An 18,834-nucleotide genomic window follows, 5' to 3' on the forward strand; every position below is an offset into this window, starting at 1 on the left:
CCAGTTGAGCGATGGAAGGCTTTCATGAGGAAATCATCTCTAATTAGACTTCAAATGGATCTGGTCGTTGTATTCATTTCCCTAGACATGATTTTCTGATTTCTGAGATGATTTCTGCAATGCGAATTTCCTTAGCTCCCCACTCCATTGTTAACAAGCGAAATTCGCCACGAAATTGGGTATAGTTCTGAGTAGACAATGGATGCGATCAAAAGCAGAAAATAACGGAACTTTTTTCTGCGAATTTTTACTCGGCGTATGCATTGAAAAATTTGTCACGGAATTTATGGCAAGTTTAACTAAGTTCACTCTAACCAATTAATAGAAAATGGAGAATGGAGTTAAACTAAAAAAATTGGTTCACTAACACTAATAAAACAAAGTATAGCCCCATTTATTTTTAAAACATTAAAAAAAAATTTTTTTTCTTACTTCCATCCTAACCAAGATTCAATGTGCAGAGTTTCCAGAACAACTGAAAGTGGAACCCCATAAATCCTTCAATAAACATTTCATGAATCTGCACGCTCTTTCCGCCCTTGCGCCTCGAGGCAAGCAGAAGTGGGATTGCGGTTTTCAGTAGTAAACAGAAAACAAGCATTTGATATGCAAATTTCGTGGCAAAATTTTACGAAATCTACCCACCCAACGCTCGAGTCTATGCAATCGGAAGCACAACCTTTATGTAGGTTCTAAGGCGCACCAAAGGTTGGCGGAAATGAGTGTAGAAACCATGTACAGTTATGAGCAGCAAACTGAGTGGCTGTGAATGCAATAAATGACAGGAAATTGGGGAAATGCCGGGATATGCGCCTAAATGTATGCAATATAAACGGCATATCGTGCGCTCAGTACTACAGCTACGTGCAAGTGTGAGTTTATTTGCTGCTGAGTGGCATGAAATTTGCAAAATTGCCAAATTGGCGCCTCTGAAATAGAGAAAGAAAAAAGAAAAAAAAAACAAACAAACAAATATGCAGATGCAGTTGTTGCGCAGCAAACGACGAATCAAGCAAGCAAGCGGGCGAGGGCTTAGAAAAGTTTGGTTGTTTTTTCTGTTAATTCTTGTTTTGCAAGTGTATGTTTTTGTTGTTGTTTTTGTGCTTAAGTGTTAGTCATGCTACTAATTGGACTTGGAAGTGCACCGCCACCGTCACCACCAAGCTTTCACCAAAGTAGGAGCTAACTATTTTCTCTACACCGCCTTCATTTTTACTTCTACTACTACAACTAGAAGTCTTACTTGTATGTGTATGGCATGCCCAATGTAATAGTTGTGGCGGTGGGAGTTTCTAGGCATTGGGCATGTGAGCTTGTCTCTACTACGTCTACGTCTGCACATTGAATGCTAGTCGTTCTCTACTCGGAATGATTTTGCGGGCGAGCACTTGAGGTGTGAGAGTTGGTGTTGTTAAGGGGATAATTGGGGATTTTCGAATTGACAATGTGAATTCGAAAGTACCAGTTGTTGTTTCATTTTTGCTCTAGCACTGCCACCACAAATGGTAAAGTGATGAAAAAAGTATAGGGAATTAGTCGTATTAGCCAGGCAAACTCGCAGTGAATAGAAATTGGAATATTTCTCTGGAGCATTTGGTGAGATAGAAGGAGGAGAAAAATAGTAAAAGTGAGGAAGAGATGAGAGCGCTACTAATGGAAATTGTAGTGGAATATAAAAACGAGCTGCAAGACATAGTAGACTAAGACTAGTGGGATTATAGTGAGTCTTCAGTAGTAAGTGAGCCGCTCAGTGGACTACAGCCTTATGGAGAGTGGCAACCAGCGTAACCTAACCTAACCTAGTAAGCTAATGAATTTTGATTTTAGAAAGACATTCTCATGGATCCTAAGATGAATTGGAAAGTAAATATCAAATTCATGTGCCACAGGAATGATGGTTCATATCGTCATATGAATTCAAAAAAGCCCTAAGTTACAAAAAATTCAAAATCGACTTTTTAGTTGATTATCATGTACCGTAATCCAACAACTAATAATGACGTTGGTATAAACAAAATTCGAAAAGCCCTAAGTGCAAGCGTAACAAATTTGCCAACCAAAACTGTAACTTACGCCTTTAGAGAAATAATAAACAACAAACACAAGAAGGTATAGCATGTCATGCCATTAAGTGTGTTCTTATTTATCAGTTTTTTATTTATCAGTTACTGACGAAAAGTATTGACGATAAGGTTTTTTGCATCTCTGTATTAACAGTTAGTTTTTCTTTTGTATGTTTCTAAGAGGCTTTACTGAGTTGGAGTTTATTTAATTAAAACTAAAAATCTCTAAAAATGATTAACGAAACTAATTCAGATAAGTCAGTGTTAAAAAAAAAACGGTGAATAAAACATATTTAAATTACAATAACCGAATGACCGGCAAAATTTATAAAGGTCTTAAGAAGGGAATTGTGTGTGAAAAGAATCCTCGAAAAATGGGCTTAAGATGTCAGTCTAAATATTGTGAAAAAAGCACATTGCGTCATTGCTCCCAATATGATGAAAATATACGCCAAGAAATATTTGATGGATTTTGGAACATGTCGTGGAAAGAAAAAAAGATTTATGTAATAAGTCAAGCAGAATTAGAAGAAAAAGCACGAAACCGTAACACATTTTCGAGGCGATCGCTATCTAAACGGTATTATTTGAAAGCAAAAGCAACTCGTATCCACGTTTGCCGGCAAATGTTTATGTCAACTCTTGGAATAAATGAAAAAATGATAAGAAATTGGGTAGATTCGAACATTTTAAAACACACGCAATTGGATATTGCTCCGCCAAAAGGAATGTCGAAAAATGCTAAAAAATACGAAAAGCGCCATAACTTTTTAAAGAAATGGTTGAACAGTATTCCAAAACTTGAATCCCTTTACCAAAAACAATACAGTACAAAAAATTATTTACAAACAGATATTAAATCATACAACCAACTTTATAAACTATATTGTGAAGAATGCGATGGTAATAATGACGATGAAATTTTACCAGTATCGTATCCAAAATGTATGCTTACCATAAAACAACATAATATTTCATTGTTTAAACCAAGGAACGATATGTGTGATATTTGTGTATCATTTGAGGCAAAAAACATAACTGAGGATCAATATAATAGTCATAGATCACAATTCAATGAAATGAGAAAAGAAAAAGAAAACGATATCGAAAGTGCCAAGTCTGGACTGTGCTTATTATTATGCAAGGATATGCAAGCAGTGAAACTGATTCCCCAAACAAATGCTAGTGCCTCATATTATAAAATGAAATTACAGGTGCATAATTTCACTATTTATAATATCATCACTCACGAGTCTGATAATTACATTTGGGATGAGTCTGAAGGGAATCTTGTAGCGTCTACTACCGCCACATGTATTGTTAAATACTTAGAGAAGTGTTTACTTCAGTCACCAGATACGAGTATTAACCATGTCATAATATATTCTGATGGCTGCTTTTATCAAAATCGCAATGTCATATTGTCAAACGCATTGCTATCTTTATGCATTGAAAAAAACATAACGATAGAGCATAAATATTTAATAGTTGGGCACACTCAAATGGAGTGCGATTCAACACATTCGCTTATCCAAAGAAAAATTAACAATAAAAAAATTAATCTTCCGTCTGAATTTGTTCAGTATGTTAAGGATTCTCGAAAGACTCCATTTCCACTGAACACTCATCACCTTACTCATTTCATATTTTCGGGATTACGACTCTCTTCCTAAGCGATACTGTTCTATTCGTCCAGGAAACATCATCAAAATCAACTTTCACGATCTACTTTTACAATAAAATGTGTTTTACAGGCAAAAAAATTGGTGATCCTACCGTTAACAAAATTCGAGTACTGGCATATGATCCGCTTGGAATTATTTATTTTAAAACGAACATCAAAGACGAATATACTCTTCTTCCACACCGATGTGCCAAAAATTTTCATGACTCCCAACTTGCTCCATTACATACCAAAAGATTAAACATTTCTAAAAAAAGTGGGAACATCTTAACGATCTGAAGTTCTTTATACCAGCAGATTGTCATGATTTTTATACTAATTTGCCCTATGAAAATGAATAGCAAGATTTATGTAAAGTTTTCGTCTTTTTACGAATTTAATTTCTTTTTGAGAATTATTTTTTGTTTTGTTGGTTTGTTATCAAAATAAAAAATATATAATAATAAATTTGATAATATCCATTATAATATATTATATATAATGTATTATTATATTATAATCAATTTAATGCAAGAAATAAGAAAAGTATTTTGAAAATTACCAAAAAACAAACTTTCTACTTGAGTTACGCCCTTTTCGATTTCAGAAAAAACTAAAAAGTAACTTAAGTCTTTTTTGATTTCATGTGACGATATGAAGATTCTAATTCCGACCGACTGCCGCTTATCCTCCTGTCATTTAGCAGAAGGGACTATAGGCAGCTGGTTGGCCCACTTTCTATGGGCGAAGCACATGGCCGGCACTCTCCCCAGCATGTGGAGAGGATGTTGAGACGGCGAACCACTTTCTGTGCGTCTGCCCGCCCTTCGCTCGAATCGGGCTTGGGGTGGCGCCAGTGCTACGGCGCTGATGTGTTAAGAAGCGACCACCTTCTCTCCTTGGCACCACAAGTTCTGCTCAGACTTCGTCGCAGGTGGGGTAGATTTAAAGAAGATTAAAAAGGGAACTCGAGTGAAGGACAATGGACTTAATTGTGTCTGTGTGCTGTACTTGCTAGTTGTCCCAACAAAAATAAAAAAAAATATTCTAACAAGATTTGAAAATGATTCCAGACCCCAGTGACAGATTTCTGGATCATAAGAAGCGTTTAGGTATTTATTGTGCATCGAGTTCTCTTGAAGATGAATAGTCCATAAACAAGACCGAGCTCAGAGTCTGATTTATGAACGGATCAGAGTTTTTAAAGCTGGGAAGACTGAAACTCGTAAGTTACGGATGAGAATATCAAAAATCGCTACCTATGGGCAGCTAGTATAGCATTTTTAAAGCTGAGATCCACGCAAAATAAATTTATGGTAAAAATATCTACGCAGAGGGATGCCTAGATAAACCCTATTATATCGTTCTCCAAGCAGTTTTACTAGCTCTGCAGCTCTATATAAAATACTTCCAAGCGGTTTGACGATTGCGTAAATATCCTGAAGACCTTAGGTATCAAAAATACGCTCGTATTGCGCTGGATTCCCGGGCATAAGGACAACAATCGATGTGCCAGAGGTGCTGTGGGTTTTCGCGTCTTGGAATCCTTTTGTGAACTTTGAAAAGTCCAAAGGGAAGCCATGAGCAACTGAGCGGATAAACAATTTGCTGTGCCCAGCAAAAGGAAGAAAACTTAATGCAATCAAAAATGAAGAAGTTGTGGGTACAGATTATAGAGCATCGGTATGGAGTATCAGTACCCAGTTACTTAATCGGAGTTAGCCCTCGAAAGATATTCTTCCTGGCTCTACATTCTAAATAACATTTGATTTGAGCTTTCCCTCAGGTCTTCTGTCTCATATTTCGAATAAAATAGAAAGGTAGCTTGGTTAAGTAAGTCTTCGGCGGCTGAGTGCGATACATTCGCAGAGAATGCACTTTAGTGCTTTGTCATGCGCGACCTGGCAAACTATCGCCCGTTTTGTTAAATTGTTTAAGTCTTTGATAGAAGTCCCAGCATAAACATCTGTGTGCCATTACTCAAGGAGACTTCTGAGGTTCTCTCTGTCTAAATTTAAGTGCCTGCTCGATAGCTTTGCTGATAGCCTAATAAATCCTTTAGTCGGTCTTTATCTCATTTAAGAATGTCGTATTTCTATAGTCACCGAATAGTCGCCAAACCTCCAGCTTGATTTTTGGCAACCCAATGTATTTTCGTATCTCTTTACTATGAAAGATCAGTAACGATCTGAGATGAAAATCGTATTTGACCTTCCTAACAGTAAGCCAAATTGCGCTATTCTTTGATACCTTTTTTGGGTGTTTGGACGAGTTCCTCCTCCTATTTGTGACGGGCATCTTGATGTTGTTCCACAAATGGAGGGGCCTAAAGAGTAAAAGCGATGATTTTTATGAGGTAATTTTTCATGGCAGAAATACACTCGGAGGTTTGCTGAGTGACGAACGCTGTTAGAAAAAACTTTTTCTATCAGTAGAAAATAGTTTTCTATTCATCCACGGAAATTCGAACCTACATACTTCTGAACGGTACTCATGCACCAACCCATTCATCTACGACGGCCGCCATTTTCATCAGACTATACTTTTGTTTTTTTGTCTAGTGCTCTCTAACAAGGCACAACTTTTTAACGACGTGCTTCCAACACAACTTAGAATCGCGAGTCGTATCCCAGAATTTTGCTCTGTGGGCACATCCAATGTAAAAAAGATTCTAGGCTAGTAGTATTTTAGTCTCAGCCCTCTGGCGCGGTTTGACTTTGGGTGATTGTGGATTCCAAAGTCAAACCGTTGTCATTATGATTAGCTCGTTTTCGTGGTTGGCAGTGAGTAAAGTTTTAGGCAGCAATTCAAATGCACTAACGAGCTCAGAATATTCTTCTTGTTTCGCTTTTTCCCTCATGTCTCCTTTCTTCTGTATTTTCATATCTAAATCAGTTCGGATAAGATCTACACCTCTAGGGCTAATACATCGGAATATCTCTTACCTTCACTAGCCTCACCCACCATTTACAAACATTCCTCTCCCTCGTCAGTCAACTCTGACAATGAGATGATACCTAAGTTCTGCAAACCTTCCAAGCAGTGGACCTTCAGAAATCTGAAGTGTTGAATGAAATCTGTTTCTTCCTCACGCGAGATATTGTCACTTGCATAGATCTCGACTTAAAAAGCATGGCGGTAGTCTGGAAATTCATAAGGAGTTTTTGGAAAAAGACGGCAGATCCAGTTAAAAAGACTTCTTTTGTACAGTCTGTGAATATTGGAGTAGATTTCTTCGTGGTTCGACCTCGAACTCATAGCCAGTAGTGTGAGTCTCGTCATTGCTAGGTTCAGATTGCCAATCTCTTCTGGTAGATTCCCAGTTGCTTATGCCATATTCTCTGTCTCCTCCGTTGTTGTCAAAGTCAATCTAAATGATATGATAGTCTGAGTTTGTTTACTGCATTCCGCTGCTGCCTAAGACGGGCACAAGAATTTTGCCCGTCATCTGCGGCTGTTAGAGGTTCCACATCACAGGGCGCTCGTAGCTGAAATGTATATACTTTTATTTTTTCTCAGCAATATCATTTTATACGTTGTTGAGGGGAATATCGAGAAGGACTGAAGGCGTTGAGCGCACTTATCCCGTTAGGTTAGGTCGAAATGGTCGCCCACAGAGAGTACACACTTGGACGAAAATAAAAAAATCGTAACACAAAGTGAAAGAAGTAAAAGAAGATAAGACGAGAAGGAGGAAGAAAGGAAGGTGGGAAGGGGAGGGAGGAAGGATGGCGAACCAAAGACATGAGGATCGAAATACCAAATCACTAACGGAAATGGAAGCAACCAGTCCGCTTGTCTCGTTCATAGAACGAATGCTAATTGGGCGGACGATAAAAAATCAGTTTACAAGGTCCAAAGGCTCGCATCTATTCTTATAACAGGTGCAATGGCAACCACACCATCGAAAGCTTTATATGCGACATTAACCCTCCTTATGAAGCTAAAGGCTGATCACTTTGAGTAAGTGGTCAAACACGGACTACGGTCACGGTAAAATCCTGGATGGCACGTGGGAGCTTCGTCGACTGAGGACAATGCAGTCCCGTCTACACTTGCCATTACAACATTCACAATCCTCCTACCCTCGAGGGAAGAGTGAGAATGTTCACGACCCTTCTACCCTCAAGGGAAGAGTGGAAACGGGATGAGGTAAGACAGGGCAAGTTCAGCCATGTATACACAGCTAAAGATTTCCTTCTGTTTTCGGCTTCCCAACTATGGTGGTGTGTTTCAGACTGAACTGATGGCAATAATGAAAGTCGTGACACTGGTACAGTGTGATGCAATCCTCCTCATTCTTGCAGCTTCTGCAACAGTCGAAATGAGGTACATTCAATCCTTGAGCATGTCGACCTATGAGACAGTGGCAAGGCGTTTTTCCTTGACCGATGAAGTAGCGCGTTTGCGCACCCAACGTGCCATACAACTGACGCAAAAGTGAATCGAAGTAATGCCGAGTCTCACAGCTTGCATACCTCGCGACCAGTGTCCTGCAAAGGCATCCACTAAGCATTTCTCCCATTACTTGGCTTCAATTGTGGTTCGTTTACCACCTTCAGCTGTTGCAGAACTTACCAATAATTTGGAAGAACTCGCATTTTTTAATTTTTTTCAAATTAACTCAACATCTAATTATCTTTAAGAAAGCCCACTTTCTAACCCTATAATATTACACACCTGATCATTTTGCTCCACAAGATCATTTTCCCTCAGCCGCCTATCAAACTACATATTAACCTTTGACTTGACAGTGTGGTTTGAATGCTTAAAAATGTTTAGCAGCTCGTTAATCACACATTAGCTGGAACGGCTGAGCTTTCCGCTCCACAATGCACCACGATTTCCTGCTTTCCCAGAAATAATTAACACTTACTTCAAGAGTGCCTATAGTGCGCACAGTTTTAATTGTGGGCCCCCTAACAAGGCAGCCATCAGCAAAATAAAGGAGGGAGGGAAAATTCCAAAAAACAAAAAAATGGAGTCAAAGAGGCTACGACGAGTTAATGTGGGCCCACAAATTATGCTATCAACATGTTGCACGCCTTCTCTCCCAAACATAAAAGCGAACAAAAAGAAAATGAGCGCTCAGCTCAAATTACCAACAACAATTATCTAATGTAACAAGTCCAACAACAATTATGTAGTTCGAAGAATCCGAAGAACTACTTAAAATGCAATTACTTTTTCGTAATGTTTTTTTTTTTGTAAAGACTTTCCAAAATCTATACCGAAATTTTGGTGCATAGGTGTGGGTATGTGATTACACCGCCGAAATACTCGGAAAATCTAAATTAAAAAAAAAAAAATTCTGAGTGAGCGTCTCCGGAAAAAACAACAATATTGAAATTTTACAACAATAACATGAAGAGAAACGAAAGAGTTACTGATTTGTGATGAAACGTGGATGCCTATCAACACCATTTTAGGCATGTGTGCATACACTTGGTTGCAAAAGTATGCCTACAGACTGCAAAATGGTTTCAGGAAATACTTTCCTTGAATGAACGAAAGAAAATAAGATTTGCACTTCGATCTGACGGCCCTTAGTGCTTTCTCCTTCTCATAAATTTCCATCGAAACCCAGCTCTGTGAATAAACCTAAGATGGAGCTGGGACATGGTGAACAGATCTTAGCGGTCTGGCCAATATCAGACCATTGACCGGCTCTCAGCGAATTTGACAGAATCAGCTGATAGGCTGACGAAAGAGGGGGCTGATGGGCTTACAAAAAACCTAAAATTGTGTTAGTAATATACGAAAAAAACCTCAAATATCACTTCGTTGCCAGTCTGAAGAACGACTGATTCGGCGAGTTTGCGAATACTTGTGAAACGAGCTGACAGAAATCGGCTACGGAGAGCTAATTGCCAAACCTGGAATGATCATCCGTGGAGCTGGACTGGGCTAGGCGCATATGCCTTTCATCCGGCCATATCCAGCCGAGATATATCATCCTTCTTCGCGCTATAGCATCAAATTCGATAAGAAGTTCTGTAGGAGTTCCCGGAGATTGATCGCAGAAACGTCATGAGTCAGTGAACCATATCCCAGACATGACTGCGTAAACTGCAGTGGTCTGAGCATTCGCAGTTTGTCCTTAGAGAATTTTGAGGCAGATTATAAGAAGAGAGAGAGAGAGCAGTGTTGAATACCTTTGAGCCTCTTACTTACAGATCAGTTATTGTAAATCCATTTTATCAAAAAAAGTTCAGGTGTTTACTTGATAATTTAAAAACCCATTTCAAACGATTGCCAAAAGGCAGAAATACGGGCTTCTGAGAAAGTAAATTCGTCGAAAAGGCCGGGTTTGTAGATTTGCGGCCAAAACTCAAGTCAGTCAGCCACCTCAATTCAAATGTGCGCCAGTCGTTATTATGGGAGAAATATTCAGAGGGAGTGCCAAAACTGGTTGCCGGAAAAGGAAAAACCACCTGGGCAATACGTCATAGTACGTCGTTCTCCTGTGTGGCCTGGCACCCATTTTTTCTTTTATTTTCGCCAGAACAAAGCCGCAACGGCAGGCAAAGAAAACAGCACTCAATCCACATATAGTCTAATTCAGACCGCATAGCGTCCATTTCTGCGATCATCTTGTCCAAAAGGTATCGGTGACAATTGCTCCGAAAGCCTACCCCCATCTCATCCCTTTTGAAGTGAGCTTGTCGCATTCAGTTTAAGGCATTCGCTATAACATCGCTAGGAATCCTACTGAAGTGTTAAACTCTGGCGAGATATAAATCCTCGTTGAAGATCCGAATACAGCGAGAACGAACTGGGTAAACAAATTAGAAAATTACCAGTCAACAATCACCCGAGCTGTCTTTAGTGTCATCTGATCAGTGGAAGCAAATACGTATCTAGAATGATTGAGCATACCACGAGCTCGGCCCACACCTGCAGCCCTTTATTGTCCTGAAGTCATTACTGATAGCAATTTTCTGATAGTGGCTTCGATGGCCGAAGCAAGTAAATGAAGTCCGTTGTATTCACCAACTAACTTAAGCCCATCTTACACTTCCGAACCAGTTTTGAGGCATAAAATGCCTTTGGAACAACTTGGTTTTTAATCTAGCTACTTAACTTAAATAGCTACCCATGCGAGGGGCCCGTTTAGGCAAAGAATCAAATTCGTCCATTGTGATACCATACAGAGTAAGAAGAACGAATAGGAAGAAAAAAGAAGCAGGGGTCTTGGATTGGAAAAAAAGTGTAGAAAAAAGAGATAGCTCAAATATCTGAATCTTAGCCCGACGAGAGATGAGAAGAAGGTGCTCAACTGATTCCACGGCATCCTCCACACAGCTTCTGCAGAAAGGAGTTGAAGCAATTGGAAGCATATGGATGCCTATCAGACAATTCCCAGTAAAGATACCCGCCAAACTTGTGAGCTGCAGCTTAGTTAGCCTTAGAAACTCCCTCGAGCGCTCACACCTATCCGTATCCAGAAGGATCTCGCGACTTCTCCGATTTGCGCAATAACCCAGCGCTCGCTGAGTTGCCGCCATACCCATCTTTGCAGGAGTAGACCACAGTTTCCAATCCTCTCATTTCACAGTGAAACTATCTACAGGGCCCCCTGTCTAGCCAGCTCATCAGCCTCGCAGTTCCCTCTATGCCACTGTAACCAAATTAGTCTAATATCGAAAAGTTCGGAAGCAGTCGTGAGAGAAGTCAGACATTTTCCGACTAATTTTGAACGCACAAACAATGAGATCAGAGTCCTATTTGGCGCCTGGCTGTCGGAATAGATAGAGGTTAGAATTTATCTGTAAAGATTATCACAAAAGGAGTCGAATTTGACTCCCAAGTAATTCAGGATTGCGGTATACTCGTATCTAAGCTTTGCAGCAAAGACAGAGATATTGCGACAAATGGCCGGACCCATACTGTTCACTCCGGTTTGGCCGGGAACGACCGAGAATGCTCACAAGCATAGACAAGACAACGGTGGACACGATTTGGCTTTCTGTTTGAGTTTCGTAGTGGTTTTGGTAAAGGAGCTGAAAATCTGGCCGTCTTAATCTGGCCGTCAAGCGAGTTTTACCCTCTTTTACACGGTCTGTTGAACCTTTTTTCATTTACGCATACTTTGAATTAATAATCGAATAGTAGCCATTTTCCAGAAAAGAAAGATCCAGCAGCTACGTTGACTGGGTCATGTCGTCCGAATGGATACAAACGCTCCGGCTTTGAAAGTATTTGATGCGGTACTAGATGGTGGTAACAGACGAAGAGGAAGACCTCCTCTGCGTTGGAAAGATCAGGTGGAGAAGGACTTGGCTTCACTTGGTGTGTCCAATTGGCGCCGGTTAGCACGAGAAAGAAACGACTGGCGCGCTTTGTTAAACTCGGCTAGAATCGCGTAATCGCGCCAATCAAGAAGAAGAAGTAGCCATTCTCATATAACAGAAATTTTGAAAAAAAAATAATAATAAGAAACCGGTAACTTTTAAGAAACTTCTTGCTTGCCTTTCGTATGCACACTTTTGCTGCTGAGTGTACGAGTTTGCCTTTCTATTATTCACATTGTACTTTAGTTGCTGTTGTTGTTGTTTGAATGCATTTATTGTTGTTGTAGCTGTCATCCAGCAGACAAGTGCGCGTCGAAAGTATTTAAATGCCCACCTCAGCTACTAATTACTACCAGGAAAAGCCCTTGAAATTGACGTTTCCATTTTGTGTTGCCTTAAGCGCGTTGCGACGCTGCTGCTTGATTTTTTTCGTCTTATTTTTATTGTTGTTGTTGCACACTACACAATGCAACACCTCGTACTCATAATAGCAGCAGCAACAATTACAACTTTCAGTACCTTTGTGAGAGTTGTTGTATTGCTGCATTCATTGGCTGCGTGGGTAAGCAGCGTAGAGTGAAAATGATCACATATCCGCGTGTGTGTGTGTGTGAGTTTGCCTGCGTATGCGCTGATGTGGGGTAACAATGCTGCGAACTTAAGAACTGTTGTTGAAAACATCATGACGTGGCGAAAATCCTCAGAACATCAAGTGACGAAAGCAACAGCAACAACAAAAATTGAACTGGCTTAATAAGAACTGTTGCACACAAATTCTTTTTTTATAGAATTTAAAATGCGCACAAAGCTGCCATCAAACATGCTTGCGATAAGTCTATCAAATTGCGGAATAACAGAAAGTAATTGCCTGAACAGGCCCACTGTGCATGCAGGAAAGTGCTTGCCGAAAGCAGTGAAGAAAAGCAAACTTTGTATCCAATGTTGGAATATAGCCGAAAGTTGTTGTGTGGGATATTAAATAAGAGGTTAGGGGTAGTCAGAGGCCCGAAAAAATTATGACTTTCAATAATTTTTTTTTTTTGCTAGTCAGCTGCTTTATTTTACAAAAATAAAAACACAGTATTAATGCATCATGTTTCGACTTGACTTTAGCAAAATTTCAAACACAAAAAAAAATTAATAACTGTAAAAGTTATCGCTGTTTGTGTGGAGCCCGTTTCTCCAGAAGTCCCTTGCGGTGATCATCACAAGTCCTTGGAGATTCATCTAAAATCAGTCGGACAGTAGAAATTAGTTTTATTAATAGATAATCTTGTGACTGATCGGAGCTTTTTTTCAAAACTAACAATATGGCGGGTTCAGGAAATACTTCTCAGATTTTTTAGAAAAAAACCGACAATTAACTGTTAAAAAAATCCAAATTTAAAAAAAAAAACTCTCGTTCACGCACGAGTCTTTTATGTTTTTCAAAAGCAGTATAAATTTTATTGAAATTTACCAAACAGTTTTTAAGTTACAAAAGACATAGTTTTGAGAAAAATGCTTTTAAAGTTTTGCTTAGGCTCCGGAGCGCCCGAGTGCCCTTTGTCAATTGTTGAATAACTCGATAAGTATTTGTCGGATTCACTTCAAATTTTCACACAATATTTTTAAGATATTATAAAGGGTTTTCAGATAAGAGGTGTTATTCCCGTAAAAGATCAATGGTTTCGTTGCTTGTGTGGCACATTGAAAATAAACATTGTCCAGATCAATACCATCCCATTCAGGCCATAAAAAATCGTTAATCATCTCTTGATAGCGCAATCCATTCTCTCTAACTGTTGCTCTAGCTTCATTTTCGAAAAAGTAAGATTCAATGACTCCGCCGGACCATAAACCGCACCAAACAGTCTCACGTTGAGGATAGAGAGGCTTTTCTGAGCCCCAGATCCAACAATTTTACTTGTTGACGAAGTCACCGAGGTGGAAATGGGCCTCATGACTCAAGATGATTTTTCGATGGAATTCCGGATCATTTTCAAGCATTTCAACGACCCAATCAGCAAAGACACGACGTTGTTGATGATCGGCCGGTTTGAGTTCTTGTGTTAACTGAACTTTATAAGCCTTAAGACCCAAATCTGTATGCAAAATACATTGTAATGACGTTTGTGAAATGCCTAATTCCAAAGCACGATGAGGAATGGACAAACCTGGGTTTTCTTCAACACTTTCGGCCACAACAGCAATACATATTTTCGGCTGTTCTTGACCGACGCGCACGGGTTTTATTCTTCACATCACTAACTTGTCCCAACAGCTCGAATTTTTTCACCAATTTCTGTATTGCGGTCCGACAAGGTGCTTCACAATGACCCAAAAATGTTCGAGTTTTACAAACCGTCTCTGCAAATTTTCATTTATTTTCAATTTTTTCATTTCTATAGAGAATTTTAATAATTTCAATGCGTTGTTTAAGCGTGTATCGTTCCATTTTTATTAATGGCGTAGTTTCTACTTGTCAAATATCAAAAAACGACAGCTTCAAAATCTACCGAAATAGCGGCCTATTCAAAATAACACCTGCTATTGGAAAACCCTTTATTTTAAGAAAATGCAAAAAACAAAACAATTTTTTGAAAATTCTGACTACCTCTAACCCCATAAATAAATAAACAGGATGTAGTGACCCTAATGGAAGATTTGTAATAGCATCTGGATCAAAAAAATCTCGGAATATATTCAGAACATTCAAAATGCAAGTTTATTTCTCAAGAGACGATATTATCGCATTCAAAGTACGCCACATCAACTGCGACGCGCTTATGCCAGCGTTTGATCCAGGTCTCGAAACATCTCTGGAACTCTACATATTTTCGGTATAGCCATCGACGGCTCTGATTCCAATTTTCCATTACTTCCTTTCGACTGTTAAAACGCGTTCCCCGTAGTGGTTTTCTGGTTCGATCAAACAGACAAAAATCGAAAAAGTCGCAGGCAGGTGAATTCGATGATTCCAGGTCAAAATCCCGAAAACACATGCCCGAATGGACATTCACCCGAAACCCAATCACCCGAAAATAATTTACCCGAATAAATTTGCCCGAATACGAATACCCGAATCTTATTAATTTTCCCGAAAAATGCCCGAAAAATGCCCGAAAAAATAAAAATAAATTTTATATAAAAATGTTAATAAATAATTAAAAAAAGAGGGAAAAAATATAACAAAAATAGAAATAAACAAAACTTTGTACTTGTGCTGGAGGGCATTCCGGATGATCTTCCGCGACTCGTTTTAAATTAACCTTCACTAATTCCGCTTTCGCTGTATCCTGATTGGGCGGATGTTCATGAGGAGATTTTTTAGGGCCTTTTAAAACTATTAACTCAGAAACTGTCTGCAATGTAATTGCCCGCGCTTTGCATTCTTTTCTTCGAACCAATTGACAGTCCCAATAGAATTGATTATTTTTCGACGGTTTGGATCTGACATAAATGTATCCTCCGATTATTAATTTTTTTCCGACAAGTTGTCCCACTTCCTCAATTTCTTCCATTTTTATGAATAATTAAGAACGAATGACTGACTGATGAATTTGACACAAGAATTTTGACAACATTTGTTATGAATAAATAAAGGAATAGCACTCTTTTGTTCTTTTCTTGCATGTACTTCAAGTGTATACTAATTCTTAATTATTTTAAATTTTTTTTTCTTTTCGGGTAAAAGGATTCGGGCAAATGGGTTCGGGCGAAGACGTTCGGGCAAAAAAATTCGGGAAACTGTCAATTCGGGGAAATATACATTCGGGCGTGTGGATTCGGGCGGGTGTTTTCGGGCGTTTGGGCGTAAACGGAATTCGATGTCTATTGGGTAGTATTCGTTTCGGTCTTGGTCAAAAAAATTACGGATAATGATGGCCACGAGTTGTTTTCTCACAAATATTTTCTTTTTTTGCGAATTTCTTCACGTAATCGTCTCAAACAAACAATACAGCTTTCTTTTTTGACTCGTAAACCCACATCTAGTAGCCAGTAATGATGCATTTTATGAATTTTATATAAACATAATGTAAAAATTCTTGGCAGGTTCAATTTTTGTAATTATTTCATTGCTCTTTGCGCCGTGTTAGCTAAAACAGCTGGCCCTGAAAAGCTACAGACTTGGTGTACTCGGAATCAGCTGCTTCTGAACGAGAATAAGTGTTTTATTTGTAAATTTATCAAATTAGGCACGAGTTAGCGTACTTCGTGGTCTTCTCTAAATAGCGTGATTGAAATTAAGGATTCCAGAGCATATTTTGACACAAAACTAAGCTTCATTACGAATATCACTTGCATTGCTCCGGAATCGTATGTAATGCTAGCTTTTGTAATGTAATTTCATAGAACGAATATTCCTCACTTTTTCGCTCCGTTCGTTCCACTTTGGACCATTTACGCTCTTACGAATAGCTGGAATATATCAGCTAATAAATTTAAACCCCCTTCAAAGTATATTTGCTTTTCTTGCCTTTTATAGTTCACCTTCTAAATAATTCAATTAACTTTCCCACCCTCTTGGGGGGCGGCTCTCGATAAGACTACGATTACAAATACGCTTCACAGAAAGCTCAACGTATGGCGCTTACAGCGGCGCGGCGGCACTCTTAGAACCACTGCTCTGTTGCTCTGAATACTCTTTTTATCTTATTTCTCCTAGATTTGATTGGTACACAGAATGTAAGTAAAACTGCTGCTCAACTTCCTCCAACTAATCAATGGCGCGATTTAGTTGTTGGATACTCGGTCATATCACTCGGTCTAAGACCAACCAATCCTGTTGACTATTGTTTGAATGAACCATACTTTAATTGGTTATAGTGCTAGAATTCGCGCTCGTCGTAAGTGGGTTGATAAGATACCTGCTCGGAAAAACTGCTTACAGTTCTTTGCTGATGGCTCAAAGCGTGACGGTTAAGTTAGCTTTGGAATCTACTGTAAGCATCTACATTTCGGCTCATCGTCCTAATAACTGTAGCACATTTCAGGCTGAAATTCTCGCTATAAATGGGATAGCTTTCTGGTTAGGCAAAAATGGGACTATCTTTAGAGAAATCTATATATATTCTGATAGTCAAGTGGCGATTAAATCTCTTGATGGAGTTGTCACTAATTCCATTATTGCTCGCATATGTCGGCCGCCTCTTAACGAGATGGTAGAATGTTTCCGCAACCATTTGATATGGGTGCCAGAGCAAAGTGATATACAAATCAACAGTAAGACAAACAAATTAGCGAGAGAGGGCACTACAACTGCGCTCTGAAGATAGTACGTATACCCCTCTTAACATACAAACTGCGTGCTGCAAGTGGCTTTGTCACTAAAGCATCACACGAGATGGGTTGATAGTGTGACATGTAATGCTACAAAAAATATTCGGTCAAAATGGGACGTCAGGCACTCAAAGGTGCTACTTAACCGGTCAAGGAAAAACGTGTCTGCCTTCGTTGTTTTGATCACAGGCCAATGTTTCCTAGGACGACGTGCCCAAAGATTGAATGTACCTCATTTCGACCATTGAAGAAGCTGCAAGAAGAAGGATCAGGAAGAGTCTGTCAGACATCTCTTTTTTCAATGTCCTGCTTGGCATGCCTGTAGGCTTATATACGAGTACTTTAGCTCATCGTTCTGGAATGATACTGATGATCTTAGGGATAAGGGTCATAGTATGGACATAGAGGGAGCCTTCGACAGCGCAAATTACAAATCCATGGAAACGCACTCGAGAAAAGAGGTGCAAACCCAATATTAAGACATTGGATAAGCCAAATGCTTAATCAGAGGATTATTAAAGCCTCGTTAGGCCAAGCTGAACTTAATGTCACAACAGTAAAGGGATGTCCGCAAGGAGGAGTTCTTTCTCCATTGCTATGGTCCCTACTAGTTGATGACTTGGTGCAGCATCTAAACAATAAGGGATTTATAACCATGAAAGGACACTAACAGACTTAATGCAAAATGCCTTGAACGCAACATGGGAATGGTGTAAAAAGGAGGGGCTGTCGATCAACTCTAACAAAACCACAATAATCCCCTTCTCAAGAAAAAGAAAGTTAGAGTTTCCTACATTGAAAATAAATGAAACAGTGATAGAACTAAAGGAAGAGGTCAAGTATGTGGGTTTAACCTTAGATAAAAAACTCACTTGGGAATCACATATAAATAATATAACAAAAAAAGACACGAAATCCTTGTGGACAACCAAACAATTACTAGGGAGATCCTGGGGCCTCAGCCCTAGTATGGCCCTCTGGATATACACCCAAATGGTTAGACCAATCATACTGTATGGGGCACTAGTATGGTGGAGCAAATCTATCCAACAAACAGCGATAACCAAACTGGGAAAAGTACAAAGGCTTGTTTGCCTATGCATCACAGGGGCTATGAGAACTACCCCAACAGCTGGCATGGAAGCACTCCTTAATCTCCCACCACTTCATATAGCAATCCAAGAGGAAGCAGCTACGCAAGCACTCGTACTACACGTGAAAGAAAATTTCAAATTAGACAACCTCACCGGTCACCTAAGTATCCTAAATAAGTCAAAAACACCATAAGCATGGCTCAAGTCTCAGACCACATTGACCCAACCCTCTGTTTCACAAAAGGATACACAGTTACCTTTCCTGAGAGGATGAGTGGAAAACAAACCCAAAATGGATGAATGATGATTCACAAAAATGGTACACTGATGGATCAAAAACACCTTATGGTGTAGGAGCAGGAGTAGTGGGGCCCAGAATCCACAAATCATTCACTCTCACCAGGGGCACCACCATCTTCCACGCGGAACTATACGCAATAATGGAAGCAGCAAACATC

Source organism: Anastrepha obliqua, chromosome 2 (genome assembly GCF_027943255.1).
Source record: "Anastrepha obliqua isolate idAnaObli1 chromosome 2, idAnaObli1_1.0, whole genome shotgun sequence".
Taxonomy (NCBI): domain Eukaryota; kingdom Metazoa; phylum Arthropoda; class Insecta; order Diptera; family Tephritidae; genus Anastrepha; species Anastrepha obliqua.